This window comes from Ursus arctos, unplaced genomic scaffold (genome assembly GCF_023065955.2).
Source record: "Ursus arctos isolate Adak ecotype North America unplaced genomic scaffold, UrsArc2.0 scaffold_15, whole genome shotgun sequence".
Lineage (NCBI taxonomy): Eukaryota > Metazoa > Chordata > Mammalia > Carnivora > Ursidae > Ursus > Ursus arctos.
Window position 1 is genome coordinate 34672786 of NW_026622819.1, and position 23648 is coordinate 34696433.

Sequence of the window (23648 nt, forward strand, 5' to 3'; positions counted from 1 at the left end):
AGACTGAGCCCTGCACCGGGCTCCATGTTGGGCATTGAGCCTGCTTAAGATTTTCTCTCTCCCTCTCCCTCATTCCTCACCTCTCCTTCCCCAGCTCACGTGTGTGCTTTCTCTCTCTGTCTCAAAAACAAACAAACAAAAATCAACAAAAAACAAACAAAAAAAACACTAATCGGTACATTTATTGTGAATAGTAAAATTGAAGTCATTCTAAAATCCTCATTCTTAAAAGCAAAATGAATTATAATGGGGAAATATTTAGCCATGTGTTCAACTGTTTCCCCACCATTTTCCCATATTGGTTTGGTCAGTATTCTCCCACATTTTCATTTTTTAGAGTCTCTTTCCTCAGGAGAGAATGCTGTCTTGACCATGTGGAGAAAACCTCTAGTAAGGGCATTGTGCAAAGTGAAATTGCTAAAGAAAATTTCCTGCTGGCAACTGCACCCCCAGTATGAAAGGGGAAATAGTTCACCATCAGTGAAAATATTCATCATTAGAAGGTTAAGATAGAAGTTGTTCTAAAAATCCAAAAATCTAAAAGCACAGAAATTTATTTTGTTGAATGTAAACAAAATGTTTATTCATAACAGAAGTTAGATTAATAGCTTATGCTGTCAACTTTCTCTTTGTGATATAAAAAAAGAGCAAAAAAGTGAGCCTTTTGTGAAAAAGCATGTTTTCTTCTATGCCATTATACTGCACTCAAATTTCACCTTATCGACCCAGTGAGATCCAGCATTCATGAATTTATCTGAATTACTTTGAATCTATTTAGAATTTTAATGTTATAGCCTAAGGTAGTATATTTTAGAGGCAATGTAAACTTCAAATTTTGTATAGATTTTTGGGAGTCGGTGAAATCGTGGTTTGATTCATGACTGCCACTTGCTCAGTGAGGAGTGGTAAGTTACTTAACTTCCCCAAGCCTCGGTCTTTTGACCTGTAAAATGAGGACAAAAATCCCTTACTTAATAAAACTGTGCCAATTAATAAATGCACTCATATCTCAGTACGCATTCAATGACCAGTTGGGGTTTTTATTATTTGATTATACATTTTTAATACACTGAAAAGACACTGTTTAAATTAACAGAAGTAAAATATTAGTGGCTTATTATTATTATTAATTATTCTAAGATAAACTTGTTAGTCTAGTTTCCAGGAAATATTAAACAATTTGATATTCATTTCATATTTTCTGGATACTCATTGTGATCTACTAAACTAAACTATTTCTTCTATTTTCAAAGGCATGTAGATGTAGTATGTTGTAGTACCTAACTTCTGAAATCCATTTGTAACTGCTTAAACATTTTACTTCATTTCTTTGAACCTCTCCTAGCTAGTTCCAGCATGTGTTTGTGTGTGTGCATGTGTGTACACATATATATTTACATGTATTTATATGAAGTCTTGTACACTTGAACATTTCATTAAACATGCTTTTATTTACTATACAAAAGCTTGTAACTAGTATTGAGTTTGTAACTTTTATTATTACCAGTAAATAGCTAAGTCATAAATATGTACTTTTAGGATTTGGGTAATAAATGAAAGAGGTTTTACTTACTTTCATTTACTTCATATTAGCCCAAGAAAATCTAAAATGATGGTCCTATGTAAACAGGTTAGATATGTTCAATTCTCACAAATCCAAGCAAAATTATAATAAAGGAATAGTAAGAATAAGAGGAGGAGAAGGAGAAGAAGAAAGAGAAAAAAAGGAGAAGAAGGAGGAGAAGAGGGAGAAAGGGGAGGAGGAAAAGAAAGAAGAAGAAAGAGGAGGGACACCAGGAACAGCAAAAAGTGAAGGAGAAAATAAAAAGATGGGTCCCTAAACACAGTCATATTTATCTACTTCTTTTGCCAATACATGGATACAAATGAGGAAAATTTAAAAATGAAATTCTGAGTAACATCTTAATAAAAATAACATAATATGATATGAAACATGAACATTCATTATATCCTGGTAATGCTAGAATTGTCTCTAGCTCCTAACATTTCTTAGTAGATTTTATATTAATCACTCAATTTTCTGTAGTGGTTACACCAATCAGATACAAAAGTAACCACTCCAGAGAAATTGGCATTTTGAAGCTGTCAGTATATAGCAGGTGGTGTTGAAAATGGTTTCTCATAGTATTCATTATATCTGTAAGTGTAGTAACTGGTAATAATTACATTTAGTGCTTAAGGTTAGAGGAAATATTACTCATTTCTCCAACTTACTGAGTCTCATGTTTAAAGACATAAAATTCCCATTGTTTACAGGTCACTTTAGTTGATAATTCTATACTTCCCATTGTATTAAGAAGAATCTTTAATAACTAAAAGAAACATGTAAAGCACGTGTGCATGATGATAAATCATTAGTGAGAATTTCTGCATCAACTTTAATTCCATTATGAGAATTTATAGTCTTCTTTCTTTGTTTCCCATAGAATTTGTGACTCCTCTGGCTCTTGGATCTCTGTTGCATACTGTTCATACTCTTTTTTTTTTTTTTTAAATAAATGATCTTTCTTTTTCTTTTTTCTTTCTTTTTCTTTCTTTCTTTCTTTCTTTCTTTCTTTCTTTCTTTCTTTCTTTCTTTCTTTCCTTTTTTTTTTTTTGTAATCAATTTAAGGGCAAGAGTTTCATCCTAACAGTCCTTTGATTCATACTGCCCAGCACAGTGAATGAATGGCTGGCTTGTACACTGTAAGTACATCACATTCCATTAGTGATTTTAACATTAGTAACTTGATTCCAGTATGGTGACATGTGCATGAATGGTTTAAAAATAATGATAAAGAAGATCAAAGTCATCCATACATCTTTTCTGACCACAGTGCTATGAAACTAGAAATCAACCACAAGAAATAATCTGGAAAGACCACAAATACATGGAAGTTAAATAAATTGCTACTAAATAATAAACGGGTCCACCAAGAAATCAAAGAGGAAATAAAAAACTACATGGAGACAAATGAAAAGACAATGATCCAAAATCTCTAGGATGTAGCAGAAGTGGTTCTAAAAAGGATGTTTATAGCAATAGAAGCCTATCTCAAGAAGCAAGAAAAATCTCAAATAAACTACCTAACCTTATACCTAAAGGATCTAGAAAAAGAACAAACAAAACCCAAAACCAGTAACAGAAAGGAAATAATAAAGATCAGAGCAGAAATAAATGAACTAGAAACTAAAAAAAGCAATAGAACAGATTGATGAAACCAGGACCTAATTCTTTAAAAAGATCAACAAAATTGATGAAACTTTAGCCAGATTCATAAAAAGAGAGAGAGGTAGAGAGAGGACTCAAACAAAATCAGAGATGAAAGAAGAGAAATAACAGCGAACACCAAAGAAATACAAAGGACTCTAAGAGAATATTATGAAAAATAACATACCAAGAAATTGGACAAACTAGAAGAAATGGATAAATTTCTAGAAACATAAAACCTACAAAAATTGAATTAGGAAGAAATAGAAAATTTGAACAGACCAATTACCAGTAATGAAATTGAATCACTAATAAAAAAAACTCCCAAGAAAGATGGCTTCACGGGTGGAGTTCTTTTAAACATTTAAAGAAGAGTTAATACCTGTTCTTTTCAAACTATTCTAAAAAATAGAAGAGGAAGAAAATATTCCAAATTCAGTCTATGAAGCCTGTGTTACCTTGATACCAAAACCAGATAAAGACACCACAAAAAAAGAGAACTACAGGCCAATATCTGATGAACAAAGATGCGAAAATCCTCAACAAAATATTAGCAAACGGGATCTAACAATTAAAAAAAATCATTTACCATGATCAAGTCGGATTTATACCAGAATGCTAGGTGGTTCAATATTTGCAAATCAATCAATGTGATACATCACATTAACAACAGAAAGGATAAAAACCAGGTGATCATTTCAATAGATGCAGAAAAAGCATTTGACAAAGTACACCATCCTTTAATGAGAAAAACTCAACAAAGTGGGTTGCGAGGGAACATATCTCAACATAACAAAGACCGTAAATGAAAAATCTACAAGTAACATTATACTCAATGGTGAAAAACTGAAAGCTTTCTCCCTAAGATCTGGAACCAGATTAGGATGTCCACTCTCAACACTTTTATTCAACATAGTCCTATAAGTCCTACCTACAGCACTTAGACAAGAAAAAGAAATAAAAAGCAGCCAAATTAGTAAGAAAGATGTATAACTTTCACAATTTGCAGATGACAAAATACCATATTTAGATTCCACCAAAAAACTACTAGAACTGATATATTAATCCAATAAATTCGTAGAATACAAAGTCAATGTACAGAAATTCGTGACATTTGTATACAATAATAAGGAAGCAACAGAAAGATAAAAATTAAGAAAGCAATTCCTTTACAACTTCGGTGAAAATAATAAAATATCTAGGAATAAATTTAACCAAAGAGGTGAAAGAACTATACTTTGAAAACTATCCGACATTGGTGAAAGAAATTGAAGATGACACAAACAAATGGAAAGACATTCCATGCTCATGGATTGCAAGAACAAATATTGTTAAAATGTCCATACTACCTAAAGCAATCTACAGATTTAATGCAATCCTTATCAAAATACCAACAGCATTCTTCATAGAACTAGAACAAATGATCCAAAAATTTGTATGAAATGACAGAAAACACAAAGCTGGAGGTATCACAATTCCAGATTTCAAGTTATACTACAAAGATACAGTAATCAAAACAGTATGATGCTGGCACATAAATAGACACATAGATCAATGGAACAGGATATAAATCTCAGAAACAAACCTACAACTATATGGTCATTTACCTTTGACAAAAGAGACAAGAGTATACAATCGGAAAAAGTCTCTTCAACAAATGATGCTGGGAAAACTGAACAGCTACATGCAAAAGAATGAAACTGAACCATTTTCTTACACCATATACACAAATAAATTCAAAATTGATTAAAGACTTAAACATGAGATCTGAATCCATAAAAATCCTAGAAGAGAACACAGGCAATAATTTTTCTGACATCAGTCTTAACAACATCTTTCTAGATATGTCTCCTGAGGCAAGGGAAACAAAAACAAAAATAAACTATTGGCACTACATCAAAATAAAAAGCTTCTGCACAGCAAAGGAAAGAATCAACAAAACTAAAAGATAACCTACTGAATGAGAGAAAATATTTGCAAGTGATATATCCAATAAAGGATTAGTATCCATAATATATAAAGAACTTGTCAAACTCAATACCCCCAAAACAAATAATCCAATTAAAAAATGGGCAGAAGACAAAAACAGACATTTCTCCAAAGAGGACATACAGATGGCCAGCAGACACGTGAAAAGATGCTCAACATCACTCATTATCAGGGAAAGCAAATCAAAACCACAATAAGGTATTACCTCACACCTGTAAGAATGGCTAAAAAACAACACAAGAAACAACAGGTTTGGGTGAGGATGTGGAGAAAGGGGAAACTTCTTGCACTTTTGGTGGGAATGCAAACTGGTGCAGCCACTCTGGAAAACAGTATGGAGGTTCCTCAAAGAGTTAAAAATAGAACTACCCTAGAAGCGAGCAATTGCACTACTAGGTATTTATCCAAAGAATACAAAAATATGAATTCGAAGGGATACATGCTCTCCATTGTTTATAGCAGCATTATTTACAATAGCCAAATTACGGAAACAGCCTAGGTATCCACTGACTGATGAATGGATAAAGAAGATGTGGTAGACATGTACAATGGAATATTATTCAGCCATAAAAGAGAATGAAATCTTACCATTTGAATGACATGGATGGAGCTAGAGAGTATTATGCTAAGCAAAATAAGTCAGTCAGAGAAAGACAAATACCATATGATTTCACTTATATGTGGAATTTAAGAAACAAAACGAAGGAGCAAAGGGGGGGAAAAGAGGGAAGGCAGCAAATCAAGAAACATCTCTTAACTATAGAGAACAAACTGATGGTTACCAGAGGGGAGGTGGCAGAAGGTAGGGGGTGAGTTAAATAGGTGACAGGGATTAAGAAGGGCACTTGTGATGAGCACCAGGTGTTGTATGAAAGTGTCAAATCACTATATTGTACACCTGAAACTCATATTGCACTGCATATTAATTATACTGGAATTTAAATAAAAACATGAAAAAATCCTAATGAAGTAATTTAAGACCTTAGGGGGAGTAGAAAGAAGAGTAGAAAAAAACAAGAAAAGCAATGAAGGCAGTATATAAATAACACATTCCATGATAGGAGTAGCTTTGCTAGAAGATGAATCACATGCATGGCTACACATTTTTAATCACCAATCCTGAGAAAAAATGAGGAAAAATAAGGTAAAATCTTCAAATAAATTTTAAAAGTTAGCTATTACATTAAAAGTTAATGTAATAAACGGGGTTTTCATGTCTGTGATTTGCTAAACCATTTCATAACATATTCCTTTTTCTAATCTCCATTCATTATTTTTAAATTAAAGTTACTGACATTTATAATTATAACTTAATTCTATGGCCCCTCCTCAGCAAGTGCTAGATTGAAAATCATTGAAATCACTGTGAAATATATACTTTTTGTTTGTTTTGCTTTTCTTTTAGTTTCTACTAAACTTTGGAAATGTACAAATAATATACACATTTCCTTTATAAAAATTCAAACAGTACAGAAACATGTAGAATAAAAAGCAAAAGTCCTCTTCCTCCTTTGCAATTATCCTATATTTTTTAACTGGTCAGTTTACATTCCCATTTCTCTTATCCCTGTATTTTTGGAAAATCAGTGGCAGAATCAGTGACAGATTAACTTCCTAAAACATGTCTCTGATCAAACGATCCCCTAGCTTCCATGATTTAGCATTCTCTCCTGGATTAAATAAATCATTCTAGCTTATGATTGAAACAGCTCATGTCTCAGTTCCCAAAGTGTGGAAATAAACTCTTACATGTACTCTTTACTCATGACTAATTATTTGTATTCTCACAGAATTGCTTACACCTCCCCATATGTTTACACGCTCCCACGCTATTTTATACCTTTCCATATGTAGTTCTTAGTGAAAATCCACACCACTGAATCTCACTTATTAAAAGCCTGCTCACTTTTGTGGGTCTAATATCTCTGCCATGCAGCCAATTATAATAAAAAAGCTCATGAGCGGTTTCTATCAACCCTCTAAACTTTCACTCTGTAGTTTTAATATGCTAGTATTTCATATTCCAATTTTTTAAAAAATTTACATATTTCCCTAAATTTTAATCACTTGGCATATCTCTAGCTCTTAATACAGAATAGTTAAATGATGAATTGCCCAAAGTGGATGGAGCTTAATATCTACTGAAAACTCTGACAAGTCTGAGCATGCAAGAGCCAGCTGGGAGAGATGGCATTTACATGAAGGCCTATCAGGCTTCAGAGAAAGAAAGGATGGACATGTCAGAACTGGTGGTTTGTTCTGGGACTGAGAGTTTCAAATGAGAAGAAAGGACAGTGATCATGTCTTAACCCCTGGGCAATGCCTGTAATGAGCATAAAACTTTCTGGGAAGGTCAAGATATTCCAGGGACAAAGTAGGGTAAGTTTTTAAACCTGAGTGTGATTCTATTCAATGTCATTAATAACATGTTTCCCAACTCAGTCTTGAGGAATCTTGCCCAGAATTTTTTTTCTATCAGTACACTGAAAGAAACTAGGAAAGGCAGTCAATTAACAGAGATCTGCAACATTAGGAACATTGCATTAAGTGACATCTTTAGGAGGATTGTAATAAAGTTACAAAATTGGCATGGGGATAGCATCTTGTAATATAACTGCCAAGTGGGTTTTGTGAGTTATCTTTCTACATATTCACAAAACACGTATCTGCTGTTTTAATATTCTAATATTTGAATATAAGGCTCCAAATTTACATAAGGTCCACAAATGTATGCAGTTGGTTAATGGCAGAGGAGAGTTTAATAGCCATGCTGTACTGCCTTAATAGCATCTAATGATTCAGTAAAAACTATGTGAGAGTCCAGGTATAAAAAGGATGAACGTAGGAGAAATTATATCAACAGAGCAGCAAAACACAGGCTGGTGTTGACCTATCCCATGAGGAGACCTACATAAGTTGGGCCATGGTAGCAAGGAGAGGAATTAGTATCAATGGTTATTGACATCTATCATGAGCACCAACACAGATATGTACACTACCTTTTTCTCCTGTCAGAAAAATGAGGGATTTAAACAACCTGGATTTCCATGATTCTTCTTTTTTTTTTTTTTTTTTAAAGATTTTTATTTATTTATTTGACAGAGACAGCCAGAGAGAGAGGGAACACAAGCAGGATTTCCATGATTCTTCTAACCAAGGTTTAAAGCTAGATATTAATCTGGTTATATGTCACTTATTTGTATTTTCTCCTATTTCAGTCAGATGGAAAGTAAGAAACGACTGGATGCAGAATGATGGAACAAGATAAGATCGGCCATGGAAGAGCTTAGTGAGAAGGTGACACAGTTTGGAAAGAAAGAGGATTGATTCAAGCCATGACTAAAAGCTGTGGTTGGGCAGTGCCTGGAGGACTGATGAGTGGGAAGGAACACACATTCTGACACAGCAGTGGAAGTTTAAAGGAAATAACTTGGGATATTAAGGGAGGACTTGAAGTGAAGAGTGAGATGAGAAGTCTCCTGGGGAGTATGTTTGTGAGAGATAGGCTTTAGCATCTGGCTTCCTGCCATATGACATATTCCATTTTCTTTTTGCAATTTCCTTTCTTTCTATTATACCAATTAATTAGGAGATGGACACATTCTGGTTGAAGAAGGGAGAAGAGGATTATCAGGTTTTTGGTTTTGTCTTCCTCCTTCTCCCTTCGAAGAATCATTATGGCAGAGTCCAAGGAACAAGGCTTTGAAGTCGGTAGGATCCAGGTATGAATCTACCTTTATCTGGTTCCAACTGCAATTTGAATAGTTAGTTCAATCTCAGAGTCTCTGCTTCTGCATTCATAAAATGGAGATGGTAAAATACCTTCTTTGGAGGACTGTGTTGAGGATAAACTGAAATCCTCAAAAAAAAAAAAAAAAAGCCACTTAACCTAAGAGAAACATTTGATAGGAACTCAATAGATAAACTTGGCTAAGTTCTTTATTATTCTCATTTTCTCTTCAGTTGGCCAATCTGTTCTTTCTTCTTTTGCAATTACTCATCTGATAAATTAAACTCTGACTCCACTAGTATCGAGAACCTCAGAAAGATTTTAAAAAGAGAGAGAGAGAGAGAATGAAGACCGAGTTTGAATTGTTTCAGAGATTTGTTTATCCTCTCCTGTGCTGCAATGTATGGAGTTAGAAGGTAAGCAAGGCTCACGGTGACAGCACCAAATGGTAGGGAAAGAGGGCTCATGCTCTCTCTCACAAACTCTGTTTGCCCGATTCTTTGATGTGGAGTAGAGTATGTTCTCAATTTTATGTAAAAGACGTTGCTTCTGCAGTTGCCAACACACTATACACTTTGAAGGGGACTTCACGAGATTTCCACTCTTAAGCTCCATAGAAATTCTCCACTTGGCACTTTTGAGAAATATCAAAAGGAAGGCTTTCCATAGCAACACAGCTGACAGGGGGCATCAAAAATTCTAAGATCATTCAGGAACCTCCAAAAAGATTTCTGACTTTTAGCAGGCTGTGGAATCAGAATGTCCGGGAGTGTATTTTATACAAACCCTCATTATGTTCTTATGCAAACTAAGCTTTGAACATGATGGATGTAGGTAGAGCGTCCCTAACCTAAGGCACATTTATATATAAGGTATAGCTACATATAAACTATATATAAACTACTAAGCTTTATATATAAGCTACATATAAGCTACTAGCTCTGCCTATTTGCTGAAATGTTTTTAAATAATTGATCTAGTTTAAACATAAAAGGGTATGGTAGAAACTCCAGGGTGCCTATCCAATAGCCCTTCACCCTTTTTCCTTAAATTACTTTCTACTGATATTGTCAGAAATGTTTAGCTATAAATTATATTTTTCAGGCTCCCTCATAGACAGGAGTAGGCAATAAAAGATAAACAGAAGTACTTCACTGGGGCTTCCAGGAAAGCTTTTTAATAAGGAAAGGGGAGTGGTTCAAAAAGGGGAGTCACCTTTTGCCCTTCTTCCTTTCAAAATAAGGTCATGAAGGTGAGGGCTCCAGCAGTCAAATTGTGATTATAATGTGACCTTGACAATGGAAGACACAAGCTAAAGTTGATGGAACAGAAAGAACAGCTTGGGTCCCTGATGACCACAAAGCTGCCATATCACCCCTGGACTTCAGTTGTTTTTTGGGTCTCTAATAGTATAGCTGAACTACAGAATTTGTACTTTTATTGTTATTACTTTAAAAAAAGAGATTAGAAATGTTCTAAGTCAAGGTGAATGTTAATGTGTGGTCCAGAAGTGAGTATCGATTCAGTGCATGAGCTCATGCTGGGTGTGTGGGAGCACTGCTGGCCTAGAAATCATTAGGAAGAAGAGCTGCTCTGAAGGCCTGAACACCTGTGGTATATAGGGCACAGGTGGCAATCTGGCAACTGTAAGCCTGGCCTTTTGAGTCATGGCCAAAACTCAATTTGGGTAAATTCATTACCCATACATATGCCCTAATGTCCTAATAGATTTCACTCAGATATGGTAGTTTTCTGCTTAGCTTCCTTATGCTATCTCACTTGCTACATTTGTTAATAGGAAAAAAATACTGTTCCAGGAAAATATCCGATGCAATTGATTGGTTTGTACTTCAGTGCAGGCTCTTAAATAATTAGTTTACTTCAAATAAGTGATGACTTCATGGCATGTAAATATCTCCCATGCACACTTTATTCCTGTTTTTATCTAGGCATATGACTATCCATACTGTTAAACTCTGAATGGAAACCATGTTCTTTTCCTCTCCTATCTACCCCCGTTTTCTGATTTGTCTCCCCTCCTGAATGCCCAATTAAAAATTTGAGGAGATTACTACAAAAATGAAAGTACAGACAACAATAACAAAATGAAATTTTTGTCTTATTATAAATTATGACTCAGCAATAAAATTGCTTTCATTTTGTTTGAATCATTACAAATAATTTCTTTTATAAATTTCCTTTTTTTTAAAAGATTTTATTTATTTATATGACAGAGAGAGAGCCAGCAAGAGAGGGAACACGAGCAGGAGGAGTGGGAAAGGAAGAAGCAGGCTCCCAGCGGAGGAGCCCGATGTGGGGCTCAATCCCAGGACTCTGGGAACACACCCTGACCCGAAGGCAGACGCTTAACGACTGAGCCACCCAGGCGCCCCATCTTTTATAAATTTCTAACAACTTGTATTTAAGCATTTTTCCCCACTTTTAGATTTTGGGTTTAATTTTAAAGCTGTAAAAACAAAAATGCAAAAAGAGAAGTATTTATACTTTAAGCCAGCCATTCAATGGTGCCATAGACTAGGGATTGATTTGTTATAAAATGACAACCTCTTTTTCCCCAAAGAAAAGTCAAAAAGAAATTTATTCGTGTACTTAGAACAAAATCAAATTCATGGTTAGAAGAGAAGAAAGTTGGCAAAAGATGATAGTGCTGTGGTTCTCAGTTTTGTATACTACGGAAGATCAAAAAGGTCAAGATTAAGTATTAAATCAGGAAACTATATTCTCATTCATGGTACAGGGGGTGAAGGTCAGTAACAGAGGAGCACGGACAGATATCATCAGCAGTGATAATTTCCTGTGTTCAGAAACAGATTTGGAAATTACCCAATTACAGGGATTCTGTAATGGGAGGAATCATAGCTATTACATACTGATCAATTGTAAGTGCTTACATTTAACCCTCCAAGAGCATCAAGATTATTATTATCCAATTATCTCCATTTCACACATGAGCAATCAAAGAGTTATGGAAATTAGGTAAGTTAACCAAATTTTACCAAGCTAGAAGAAGTGGAGACATATTCAAATCCATTCCGTCTATTGCTAAAACCATGGTTTTTAACCAACATCCCTGGGAACTATTCTTCTGCTAAGAATCATATAAAAGATAAATATTACATGTGAAGCTAAATAAAAGATACACCCCTTAGGGAGGTATCCAGAATTATAAACCATCAAAGGTAGTCACACTAGTTATATTTTCATCCCTTATGTGGGAAAAATCATTCTCTATCATTGATGACACAAGTTCCAAGGTGAATTTTTAAACTATTCAATATAATTAATAACAAACCTGTTAAAAATAAAATGAAACACTAACAAGTAAGTGATGAAGAATTAATTATCTTACTATAGTTATGTTGCTCAGGCTAACTACAGGAGTGGACTTATCTCCATGTAGGACAATAATCTCTCATCAAAATCTTTAATGTGTAACTTAAGTGAAATATTTTAGGACTACTGTAAAGGTATACTATGACAAGAAATGACAGAGTATAGGAATATATATATACATATATATGCATATAAAATTATATTTATGTGTATAAAATTAAAATCATTGAGTTTTTAAATTAATGGGTAATTCATATAAATCTTCAAATATAAGCACAATAACAGCAAGCAGCCAAATCATCTATTTTAAAATGTATTTTTTAAAGATTTTATTTATTTATTTATTTGAGAGAGAGAAAGAGAGAGAGACAAAGTGAGAAGGGGGGAGGGGGAGCAGGGGCAGAGGGAGAGGGAGAAGCAGACTCCCCACCTAGCCCAATGCAGGGTTTGATCCTAGGACCCTGAGATCCCTGAGCCGAAGGCAGACACTTAACCAACTGAGCCATCCAGGTACCCCCCAAATCATCTATTTTAGTTGGTAAAGCATATATTCACAATTATCCTAGTTGTCCAAAGGCCAATCTCTGCTGTCTACTGTTAATGAGTATCTCTTCTATATTTCCATTTGTATTGCCTGTAATCCATCAGGCATTTTGCATCCCCTTGAGCAGTAATTGTTTCTTTCTTAAACTGTACACTTGTAAAAGCTACATTAAAACTTTGAACATTGCTCTACCTAATGCCAAAACAGTTGAAACAATAATGTCACTACATTAATATCTTTAGGTCCTTGTCCACAGTATATTCAACAATAATTTGAGGTACTGAAAAATGTTTCTGAATAATATACTTAAAATACAAATCTAATGCATAATACCAGTAGATATTTAAGAATTTGAAAATAGTCAGTACACTTTTTTTGCCATGCTTGGCACTTGGTAAATTTATACAGGAAGAATAAAAGTTTTACGTGGTGACTCACACTCAGGTTTTCTTAAAAATATTTCTTATTCAATATCAAATACATTTTTGATAACAGCACTGTACATTTAAAAGGTCAGTAAGATGACAGAAATTGTGTAGAAGCGGCTCTATGTATTTTTTGGTTAGAGCAATCTATAGTGGGGCCAATCACTATTTTTGATATATCCAGGCCATTTTAAAATTAAAAGGCGTATTCTATCATTGCTTTGACCTACTATGAGCATCACAGACATGAAAATCCATTGTCATTAAGTGACTTTTAAAAGACATATGTGCATACACAAGGGCATTTTCCGATTTTTTTAATTCTTCCTGAGAAAACAGGCAAAATAACATGAGTTCTTTCAATTTCTATGACTTGAACATGTTTTATATTTTCAAAATAACCCAAGGCTATTATTATTATTATTATTATTATTATTAGTGTGTTACATATATCAGGGTTTGAAGAAGAACACTGCAGTAAAAACTTAGTGAAATTACTTCTTTCAAATGGGTATGTCTATAGGAAAATAAAATAAAATTAACATATTCAGGTCAAGTTCTTAGAAAATGCAGTATTTAACATGTGTACTATGTGGGTGAACTAATCTGGAAAGTCTGGATTAAATAAAGTCACAGCCAGATCCCACTGGCTGGATGACAGAGAAGAAACACAGGTCTTTTTTTTTTTTTTTTTTTTTTTAAGATTTTATTTATTTATTTGACAGAGAGAGAGACAGCCAGCGAGAGAGGGAACACAAGCAGGGGGAGTGGGAGAGGAAGAAGCAGGCTCCCAGCAGAGGAGCCTGATGTGGGGCTCGATCCCACAACGCTGGGATCACGCCCTGAGCCGAAGGCAGACGCTTAACGACTGAGCCACCCAGACGCCCCAGAAACACAGGTCTTGAACTGGAGATACTAATTTGACTTTTGCTATTTTTAAACGATGTAACACAACTAATTTTTATACTTATGAGAAGATGGATTGTGAATATAGTAATCTTGGCTGGAGAGTATGTAACATGTATTAAATAAGGATTGTCTAAATTTGGATGAATGCATATAGGACTTACCACCAACAGCTGCCATTATCCCTTATTTAAGCTTTGGCTCAAATTTTCATTTCACCAAGGCTTTCCCTGACCACCTGGTTTATTACTACAAACTGCTTTCTCCCAACACTACCCAACACCTGTGCTCTCAGATTCCTGATCCTCTTACCGTGCTTTTTCTTTTTTTCTTTCTTTCTTTCCTTCCTTTTTCTTTTTCTTTCTTTCTTTCTTCTTTTCTTTCTTTCTTTCTTTCTGTCTTTCTTTCTTTCTACGTAAAACTTGCGATTTCATAAAATTATGTAATTTACTTTTTCTTATGTTTATTTCTGTAGGTCTCTCCATGAAAATAGAAACTTCATCAGAATGGGAACACTTTTTCTATTTTTTTTTCACTGAAGGATCCTAAGCATTTAAACACTAAAAGATACTTACGAGTAACTCAATATGTATCTGTTAAAAGATTGAGAATATTTTGTGTTGAGGAACATTGAACAAAAATATTTAATTTTCTCATGTTACAGCAATTCATATCATATAGCAGCGACTGTTTATAGACTGTTGTAATACAAAAATAATACAAGCCAGTTGTACTTTCATTGAATTCTGAATAATATTCTTTTAAAAGACATAGGGCATTTTCATATTATCATAAAATATATTAAAATGCCCTTGGTGTTTACCAGAATTCATAAAAACTGATCTTTAAAATCTGTTGTTATATTTCTGTATTGGAAAAATGGAAGCAATTCAGAAACTTCAAAGGTTGCAGTTCTGTTTTGGTTGAAAGGGATGCAGTAAGAGAATATTGGGGAAAGTGCCCAAAACCATACAGCTATATAATAAATAAAATCACAGCTACCGCTATTTCTCCATCCATTCCTATGCTTAACAGTATTTTCGTGTAGTCTATGGTTTGATACTGGGTCTTGGGACCACCGTTCTATCAAGAAATTAAGGAACCATAGTCCTTCAAAGCTCAGGTCAAAGGCAATAAGGTTTGTGTTAAGAGAACTTCTAGCCCTGGGACGCTTGGGTGGCTCAGTTGGTTGAGCGATCAACTCTTGGTTTCAGCTCAGATCATGATCTCATTTGTGGGGTTCCATGCTCAGCATAGAGTCTGCTTGAGATTCTCTCCCTCTTCTTCTCTCTCACTCTCTGCCGTTCCCCTCATGCTCTCTCTCAAATAAAAAAATAAATCTTAAAAAAAAAGAGAGAACTTCTAGCCCTAAAGCTTTGAATGTACAATTCACCAGGTAAAATGGTTACTGAATGCCTACAACAAAAACAAATCATACCACATCTTTGCCCTCAAATATTTTACGATGTACTGGGAAAGCCTGGCATGTACCTAATTGATTCTGACATAGGTAAGGCCTTAAGAAATTCTCAAAAAGGGAATAGCGAACCTTGAGTTCAGAGGAGTGAGGGACATTGCCTCCGGGCTTCACAGAAAGCAAGATATTTTGAGTTGCAGTTTGCAGTAGGAGTTCTCAAACAGAGAAGGCTGAGGTAGAGCATAAAGTTGCCAAGATGTGAAATTTCATTGTATTTTGGGGGAAAGTCAGTTTCACGTGATGGGAAGCCGGGGCATTTAGGAAAAATACAAGCACTCAGGATAGAAAGAGGGGTTGAAGTGAAGAGCCGTGGAGCTCAAAAATAGCATTTACATTTTATTCTGGAAGCAACAGTGGGGAATTCCTAAAGAAATGTAACAAGAAAATAAAATCATATTTGGACCATTTATAGAAAAAAAAAGTTTTCCTGATAGTAAGTAGCTTGACAAGTGTACAAGAACTACAGGGCTCCAGAAGTTAGGTGATTCTTCAGAAATCCTGTGGATTTCCTACACTCAAATACACACACGAGGAGAAGGCCCCCAGTCAGTGATTAAAGGTATGGTCAAACTGGACCCTAGCTTCTTTCTAGCCAGGTCCATACCCCGAAGGCAACCAGCTTAAATTTCTCGAGTGAAGGCACGAAACAATTTAACATGATGAGCCTATGATGCATCAACCTGTTATGTGCCAGGCATTCTGTGTGATGAGCGCACCCAGGTATGGGCCCTAGTCTCAAGACGTTTCACAAATTGATGGGAGATGGAGCAGTATCTTAAGTGTGGGAGCTAAATAGATGAAACATGGCAAAAAGAAAATTCGAAACTGAGGGAGCAACATGAAAGTATGAGAGAGAATTGCTCATTTGGAAAACCACAAGGAAATTCAGTACAACTAGGTCACAGAATTCCAACAGTGCAGGGACAAAGAGATAAATTTGGAAGGTAAGGGTAGTCAGGAGTCAGATTGTGTTGGGATTGGCCTTGAAGATAGGCTAACTTTGAATTCACGCTTTCCAGCATTGATTGGTCCCTCAATGATGCCTGACAAATTTAGGGGTCATATCTTCTTTCCCTAATGCATCTAAAAATAGGGTATTTCCCAACAGTAATTTCAAACGTTTGCATTCTATCTCAGCCTCCTTGTCAGCATTCTAGCCAAAGGATTTTATTCTTTTCTTCTCAGAGACGAATAGGGATGCTACCATTCCCAGTCTGCCCCTCGCCATGATTCTTCCTCCCCAGCTCACGGCCACTACAGTGGCCCCTGCGGCTGCTGACACGGCCATCACTACTAAATTGTTTAATAATCAGGTTTTTTTCACTCTTCATACTCTTTTCTCAGCACAAGAGGAATCTCTCCTTTTATCCAACTGTAGATACACCTCTACCTTGGCCCTAGAATTAATCCTATCCTTTCCTAATTATACTTGACCTTTCAATCATCCTTTGCCTAGCCTGTTACACTAACTTTTCCTTCTCAAGTGGCTATTACACATATGGGCTTGTTCAAGGACCTTACATCTTACAGAGAAAGCCCTCACCATATTGTTCACCTTACCCACCCTTGGCTTCCCTGCCTTATCAACCTTTTCTGTAAGAAGCCATTTTCAGGTGAACTTACTAAGATCTGGCTTCTACCAACCTTTTTTTCACTAAGCCCTCTTTCAGCAAGTTTCAGCCGTAACATTCAGGGTCTGTATGAGAAAATTAAAAATTAGCATGCACTCTCCCAGAACTCTAAAATATTATTTGAGATATGTATTTTGGAAGTCATTTTTTTTTTTTAATTTCTAAAAAGGTATATAGTGTAACTCCTATTTGGTAAATCTTGTCGTGTCAAGCCTTACCCAAAATCGGTCTCAAATTTACCCAGTGTTGTACAAGTTTTGCACAAAACGTTAACCATGCTGCAAATAATACAAAATGCTTTTGGGATTTTATCCTAATTTTATTCGATTCTTCTGAAACTGAATTTGGGGTTTTTTTTCCAAGGGGCTTTTAGCCTCTGTGCTGTGTGCCCATATCTTCACACTGTCCAAACCTTTGCCACCTGTTCACAGCTTCTCTAGCCACTTGCAGTGTCACGTGGTAAGTTGCTTAACCTCCCTAAACTTTTTGACTTCCTGTGTGCTCCATCACTTGTTCATAATTCTTTTATTCTGCAAACATTTAATGGGTGCCCTTTGTTATAACACATGTGCTTTGCCACAGATTATTTTAAGTTGAGTAACACAGTTCTGACCCTCTGGGTCTCATTGTAGCTGGGAAAATCAAAGGAGTATTGTAGGAGGAACAAATGAGAAAAGTAATATATACAAATGCTTTATGGAATAAAATTGTATTTCTCATAGAAATGATACAGTATGTCTATAAGAAGGTAAGGAAGTAGAGAAAGCTAGGCTCCAATTCCTTACTTTTCATGCATCCAAGATCTGATATAGGCCTGTTACATGATTAATTAGCACCGCCTACATATAAATAAAATAGCTTGTCATGTAGACACTTAGGACATTTTGTCAGAACACAGAAATATGTAAGCAATTATAACAAACCAAGAAAAACATTTCACTTGCTCTCACCTCTTCACCCCAAAATTTTAGATAATCACTGTATTTCTGGGCACTGGCATCTTACTACAGAAGCAGCTGCTTACTTTTGACACCTATCCTTGGGTCGTAAAGAGTGTCAGCCCAGCTGCTCTCTCATCGGATACCTAGCGACCACAAGAGCATTTAACCTATATGTAACCAGAACACATTTCTTAAAAGAGCCGCTTCCGTCTGAGAAGAACAAGTACTAGAAACAGGGAGCTATGTTTATCCTTCTAAATTTAAAGAAAAAATCTTCAGTAGGTTTGACTAATAAGCTCAACCGAGGTTAGAGACACCCTTAGACTTCTTTAAATGAAAGATGAATATATATTTTTGCAAACCCTGTCTGTACATGCCAAACTCCTTTCTTAAAATCATCGGAGATTCTGGAGCTGGCGGTAACTGTTCTCTATTTTTAAAATAATAATATTATATTACACTTTAATATACTTCTCTCTAGATTTTAAGTAACCCTCCCTGCCAATACAGTATTTTTATGCTCAGATCAACCCTTTGAGGAATGAGAAGGATCTAGAGAATGGATAGCTCTCAAAGGTCAATGGATTGGCTAAGCTGGGACCTTCATATTATTTAATATAACTTTTAATCCAGTAAAACTTACAAAATGTTCCACATTTGATATGTAAAATACAGAGAGAATTATTCATTATGTTGCAGAACAAAATAATTGTAGACTACTTCTCACAAAGATTTTTATGAAAGATTTTGTAGCCATACTCTGTATATACACTGAGACTAAACATGGTCTACTAAGGTTTTACAGCTCAGTTGACTCTTTTTTTTTAAGTATTGAATTTCTCCTTTGTAATTAAACAAATATGCAATGATAGATTGTCATTCACACACACACACACACACATACACACATATATATATATAGACAGAGAGAGAGAGCGAGAGAGATTAATTTTAGTAACTTCAATCACTCAGAAAAAAGGAATGAGGCTTCACGATCACCTGAAAGTGTAAAAAAAAAAAAATTTAATGGTAGAATATCACAGTTGATCTATTTTGTACTCTAACAAAATAAATCTTTGTTTCTAAAAATGATATTCTAATGTATCAATGACCATGATTTTCCCCCATTAATGCAGTATTTTTATATATTCCTTTTACATAAGTGGAAGTTTATATACTAAAATATGTATGCTTTCTAAAAATTCATAAAAACTTATAATTATAAGGTCTAATATTTTGCTTACTTTTAGCACTTTCTCTTCACACCCTACTCTGTTGGTAATTTTTCTAGAGCTACACACACACACAAATGCTAGCATATACCCAGACATACAAGCAAAGACACAAATATTGCAGTGGTAAATGTTGAAACATATAGGATATTTGGCAATATATTATTTATTTGCAATACACATATTATATAGAATATTATAGCTTTAATAAATATCTTTCCTTGAAATATCGGGAAAATTAGACCATGAATATTTTTATAAACAGTGATACAGATCACATATCTTACAGATAATTTCACTCAAAATTTGAGTAATTTTGAAGAATGCAAATTTTTTTATTTTAAAATTAATGTGTTCTAGCTAAGACACTCTAAGTCCAGCTGTGGCCATACTACAGAGTTTAAAGCAAGCAGAAGGTTATGCCATTTTCTGATGGATTTTGACAATGCAAAGAATCAACGATTCAGGTAAAAAACTGATTAATTCGTTTAGAATTTCCAAGATTTTGTAAATCAAGTTTAAATTAAATATGTTTATTAAAGATAAAATATTATGAAGAATTCATATATACCAGTTGTAGGCACAAACAATTATCACAGTGTCTAAAATAGTATGTAATAGGTAGTATGTAGACATACAAGTGAAGGATTTTTTGGATTAGGTGAATGAATATTAGATTTCGTAGAACTAACTGGTAACATATTGACTTGTCATTTCACAATGTAGCTTCAACAACCTATAATTCTTGTTGCATTTTTGCAATAATTTATCTGATCTTGGCACATAATTTAACCGTTATCAGTCACCATGGTGATACAGACTCCAAGGGATGCATAATCATAAATAAATCCTAAAATTAATAGCTTGGCCATATTACCTTTAATTCAATCTGTTAGTAGATGGAATGACTTCACTTAAGAAAAAATAATACATGTTCTGTAAACTCATGGTTTTGCTTAGTAATTTTCAGCAAGGAGTGGCATAATCTCCTCAATTTATTAAAATTCCTATTGACTTTTTTTTCTAGAATTTAAGAAAATTCACATCAATAAATGTGTCACTCCTCTTTTGATGGTTTTTCACCAACTCCATACTCTCTATCCTAATAGTTACTGTAAAATGAATTCAAATGCTAGTAGAGAAGAAAATATCATAAATTGATGACTAGTAACATTGCACAAGGTTTAATATGCAAGCTCAAACTTGATTAGATGGCAGTTCAAAATAATGACTGAATGGGCAGCAGAGCAAAATGATGGTTGATTATGGTCTTCCCAAGGGCAATATCCAGTTTTAGAATAAGACACTAAATAATCCTGATTCAACCAATTATTGTAATTAATTTCTTTAGCAGTTATGAAGCCAGCTGGAGTCAAGTTGCATTGGTCTTCTGGTGTGTGTGTGTGTGTGTGTGTGTGTGTGTGTGTGTTGTGCATGGGTGTTAAGGGCTAACAAACTTCCAAGGAGTAGTTCTTATATTTCTTAGTATTTTAAATGTTCCTATTTTCTTTCTGCACCCATTGTATTTTCTAGCATATACACTAGAATGAATTCATCTTCATTTGGAAATCACAAGTTTAGAAATAAGAACCAATTCCTTGTCTAGATTTAAACTCACATATACAAAAATCCCAGAGACCACCTTTTATTCAACTCTTTCTTTACCACTCCATATCCAAGCCATTTGAAGGTTCTAACTTTAAAATATATCCATAGCCTAGCCTCTTTTACTACCTCTTCCACTAATATCCTGACCCTAACCATTCTCATCACTTATCTGAGTCAGTACAATAACCTAGGCATCTGCCCATATTTACGCTATTACCAACACAGCAGCCAGATCACTAAAACCTAAGTCATACCATGACATTCTTCAGAAATCTGCATTTCAGTATACCAAAAATGAAGCAGCAGAAAGAGAAATTAAGAAAGCAATCCCATTTTTAACTGCACCAAAAATAATAAGATACCTAGGAATTAACCTAGCCAGAGAGAGAGGTGAAAGGTCTATACTCTGAAACTATAAAACACTGATGAAAGAAATTAAAGATGACACAAAGAAATGGAAAAACATGCCATGTTCATAGATTGAAAGAACACATATTGTTAAAATGCCTATACTACCCAAAGCAATCTACATATTTAATGCAATGCCTATAAAATACCAACAGCATTTTTCATAGAGCCAGAACAAACCATCCTAAAATTTGTATGGAACCACAAAAGATCTCGAATAGCCAAAGCAATCTTGAAAAAGAAAAGCAAATCTGAAGACATCACAATTCTGGACTTGACATTATATAGAAAGCTGCAGTCATCAAAGCAGTATGGTACTGGCACAAAAACAGACACATAAGTCAATAGAACAGAATAGAAAATCCAGAAATGAGCCCACAATTATATGGTCAATTGATCTTTGACAAAGCAGGAAAGAATATCCAATGGAAAAAAGACAGTCTCTTCAACAAATGGTATTGGGAAAACTGAACAGTAACATGCAAAAGAATGAAACTGGACCACTTTCTTATACCATATGCAAAAATAAATTCAAAATGGATAAAAAAAATCTAAATGTGACACTTGAAACCATAAAAATCCTATTGGAGAACACAGGCAGTAACTTCTTTGACATCGGCCATAGCAACTTCTTTCTAGATATGTCTCCTGAGGCAATGGAAACAAAAGCAATGATAAATCATTGGGATTACATCAAAATAAAAAGCTTCTGCAGAGCAAAGGAAACAATCAACAAAATGAAAAGGGCACCTACTGAATTGGAGAAGATATCTGCAAATGATATATCCAATAAAGGGTTAGTATCCAAAACATATAAAGAGCTTTTAAAACTCAACACCCAAAAAACGAATAGTCCAATTTAAACATGGGCAGAAGATATGAACAGACATTTCTGTTCTGTATGAACAGAGGACATACAGATGGCCAGCAGACATGTGAAAAGACGCTCAATATCACTCGTTATCAGGGAAATACAAATCAAAACTACAATGAGATACCACCTCACACCTGTTAAGAATGGCTAAAATTAACAACATAAGAAATAACAGGTGTTGATGAGGATGTGGAGAAAGGGGAAACTTCTTGCACTTTTGGTGGGAATGCAAACTGGTGCAGCCACTCTGGAAAACAGTATGGAGGTTCCTCAAAGAGTTAAAAATAGAACTACCCTATGATCGAGCAATTGCACTACTAGGTATTTATCCAAAGAATACAAAAATATGAATTCGAAGGGATACATGCTCTCCATTGTTTATAGCAGCATTATTTACAATAGCCAAATTACAGAAACAGCCTAGGTATCCACTGACTGATAAATGGATGAAGAAGATGTGGTATATATACAATGGAATATTACTCTGCCATCGAAAAGAATGAAATCTTGCTGTTTGCAATGACATGGATGGAGCTAGAGATTATTATGCTAAAGTGAAATAAGTCAGTCAGAGAAAGACAAACACCTTATGATTTCACTCATATGTGGAATTTAAGAAACAAAAGAAACAAGCAAAGGGGGGGGGGGAAAGAGGGAGGGAGACAAACCAAAAAACATACTCTCAATTTAGAGAACAAACTGATGGTTACCAGAGGGGAGTTGGTTGGGGTAATGGATTAAATAGGTGATGGGGATTAAGGAGGGCACTTGTGATAAGCACTAGGTGTTGTAAGCAAGTGCTGAATCACTATATTGTAGACCTGAAATGAATATTACACTGTATGTTAACTAACTTGAATTTAAATAAAAACTTAAAAAAAAAGAACCTTCAAATGATTTTCCAAAACAAGCCAGTCTTTACAATGGTTTACAAGGCACTAGAGCTATACTGTCCACATGTGGCTGGCTACTGGGCACTTGAAATATGGCTAGGCAGAATTGAAATATGCTGTATATATAAATTACACACTGAATTTCAAAGACAGAATGAAAAAAGAATGTAAAAATCTGTTAATAATTTTATATTGATTACAGCTGAAAATTTTATTTTGCATGTTTGGAGTAAATAAAATAAAAAAATTTATCTGCTTATTTTTTATTTTTATTTAAAAATTAAAAAAAAATTAACTCAAGTATAATTATCATACATTTTTGGGTATACCGTATAATGATTCAACAATTCTATACATTATTCAGTGCTCATCATAATAAACGTACTTGTAACCTACCTCACTTATTTCACCCATTTATCTGCTTG